This window comes from Plectrocnemia conspersa, unplaced genomic scaffold (genome assembly GCF_051122295.1).
Source record: "Plectrocnemia conspersa isolate PC_06_02 unplaced genomic scaffold, ASM5112229v1 ptg000012l, whole genome shotgun sequence".
Taxonomy (NCBI): Eukaryota; Metazoa; Arthropoda; class Insecta; order Trichoptera; family Polycentropodidae; genus Plectrocnemia; species Plectrocnemia conspersa.
The window spans coordinates 16337402-16340244 of NW_028277176.1; positions in this window are offsets into that span (position 1 = coordinate 16337402).

Below are 2843 nucleotides of genomic sequence, written 5' to 3' on the forward strand. Positions count from 1 at the left end.
TGCAAAGCGTGTTTATCACACTAAACTGCAGAACTCTCCACATCGGCATTGCTAACCGCTGGATCTGTGACTAATCCATGTGTATCACCAGTTACAAGGAAAAAACGTCGACACGTGCCGCCACCGAGGTACGTCTGGTTGAAATGACGCTTTGCATTGCTTCTGTCTAGCCCAGTGTTTCCCAACCTTCATTATGCCATGCCCCACCGTAGTCTTTTCAAAAGTCATATACCCCACCAGCCTCTTTTTTAATTAAACAGTAGTGTGGAATAGTTGATAATTGCCGACGTGTCCCGTCTCTGAAGCGAGATGCCCCACCGTGGGAAACACTGGTCTAACCCATCCATATTTTAAAATTATTTTTGATAATAAAAACTGTATGCATGTAATTAACTAGTTTCCTTATGAACAGTTTCAAATTATAAAAATACTAGACAATTTGCAAATATCTGTCAACATTTTCACATGTACTCGTTTAGATCTTGCATAATTATAATTAAAAACCACTTTCTATTTACATAACAGTGGAGAAATTGACAAAAGATAATTCAGTGTAATCGAATTGCCCGCTTCGGGTCTGTAAAATATACTTACATTAAAATTAAGCTGGCTGCGTACCTTATTGAATAGGTCAGAACTTTTGTAGTTGAATTCTATATGCGCGGCTTAATAAACTATTTTCGCTGCAATTCAATTATCATTTTTTTTTTTTTTTTTTGAAGAAAAATACAAATTCCAGTTGCGCGATAAACAGCGTATTTTTTTAAGCTAAGGGTTTTTGAAATATTAGTATTTTAATTGATATGCTGTTCAAATTCATCAGGTGAGAAAACGTAAATTCTACTCCACCCCTCACAATATCCCATCAAATCATGATCGACTTATTCAAAGTTCTTTATATAAATACCGCTTTTGAAGCAATGGTGTTAAAGCAGGCACAAAAGTAGTTTTTGATTGTTTTTTTAATGAAAAAAAAGCAATCAAAAATTTAATTTAGCCTTTTATCCATTCCTCCAACAAAACTTAAATCACTTATCCGATTAGACCCGGCGGTAAAACACCATTAGTATTTTTTAATTCGCAAAAAACAGATTGTGCGAAATATCAACAGAAACTATTTTTAAATACGTATTTTAAAAGCAAATTTACTTACCATAGATTATTATTCACTGATTATGATAATTCGATATTTATCTAATAGTTTAATTATGAAGTCTGCATCTTCTTGAGTTGGTTTATTATATTTAAAAATATCGACAATGGCATTTAATTTTGAAATCGTAACCAATAAAACACTCTTCAAATGTGTCATATTTGATCATAATAATTGTAGCGAATATAAAGAAAACAATATTTACAATACCATCACTTTAATTTTTTTTTTTGAAAAAATATTAAAAAAGATGTATAATAAAAGTGTTGAAAATTTCAATAAACGAAACATTCGAATTGGCAGCGACATCTTTATTTTCTTTACCTTGTCTTACATAAAATTCCCTATTATCTAATTTACTAATACTAATATGATTTAGCTTTTTATGTAAAAAGAAACTTTGCGAGAGCAAAAACTCAACTCTAAACAATGTATGCACACAAAAAGACAAAGAAAATAAAATTTGTATTTCTTTCACTAATATGTACAATTAATTATTTATATATAAATCACTTTAGAGCAACATTTTGAGACCCATCGAGTGGATTGTATAGTTAAGAAAATGCTGCCAACTCAAAAAAATATGTATACATATAAAAAAACACTACAATTATGTTAAGTATTAAAAAGTATAAAAACTGATTACAAAGGGCTGCTCTAATGTGATTCATATTTGTGATACAAATGAAAAGAAAAACATTTTTACATTAAATTGTCCATTTTATAGATAATGAAATACAGCCACTTTTCACTATTTAAATATAAATTGTGATAGAACATCAGTTTTCTTCGATTTTGTAAAGACCTACTAAATTTGCAAAGGTATGAAAGGTATAAATTTAAATCTACAGAAACAACCTTTTTTTAATAAACATTATATCGACACTCAATTATTCACCGCCAAAACGATGTCAACTGGATTAATTTTAAGAACATAGGTTATTATGATTTAATTTTTCATACATATTTACAACAAATCAAAATTATTATTATGTAATTATATGATATAAAAAAATAATCAGTAATCTTCCACAAATAGTTTTTTTTTTAATACTAAGGAAGAGTGGAAAAAGGAATAACTTGAAATAATATTTTTATCGGATTGGTGAAATAATACTGTTCTCGTTTGTGTCATATAAAAACACAAAAGAAATACAAAATCAGACTATAATATAAAATTAGTATATTATCGAAAGAACGTTACTTTATATTATAATCCAAATTTGATTTCACAATTTTTTGTGACATTTTTTAATGAATATGTGAAAATTATAATGATAATATAATGACTTCTTTATCACTAAGAAGTAATGTGTATATCAACTATCAGGAACGAATACCACTACATCGCAATTCAGGATTTAAAAAAAATCTCATTTTACAATAGTAATGTAAAGTAAAACACTTATAAGATGATGGTAAATAACAATTCAAATGTGAGCGATTCTTGATACTGAATAAGCATGAATTTAAAGATGGAAACAAAACTGTAATAAATTAAATATACATAAATACATCTAAAGTATCAAAATAATACTGAACTAAACATGACAGTGCTGCTGACTTGCAAATTAGAGCAAATATAATCTCAAATTATTGTAAAGACACGGACTATTCCTGTTGTCTATATTTGAGCAATCAATATCAAGTTGAAAACGTTAGATAAAAAACCTACAATGAAAAAAAAATA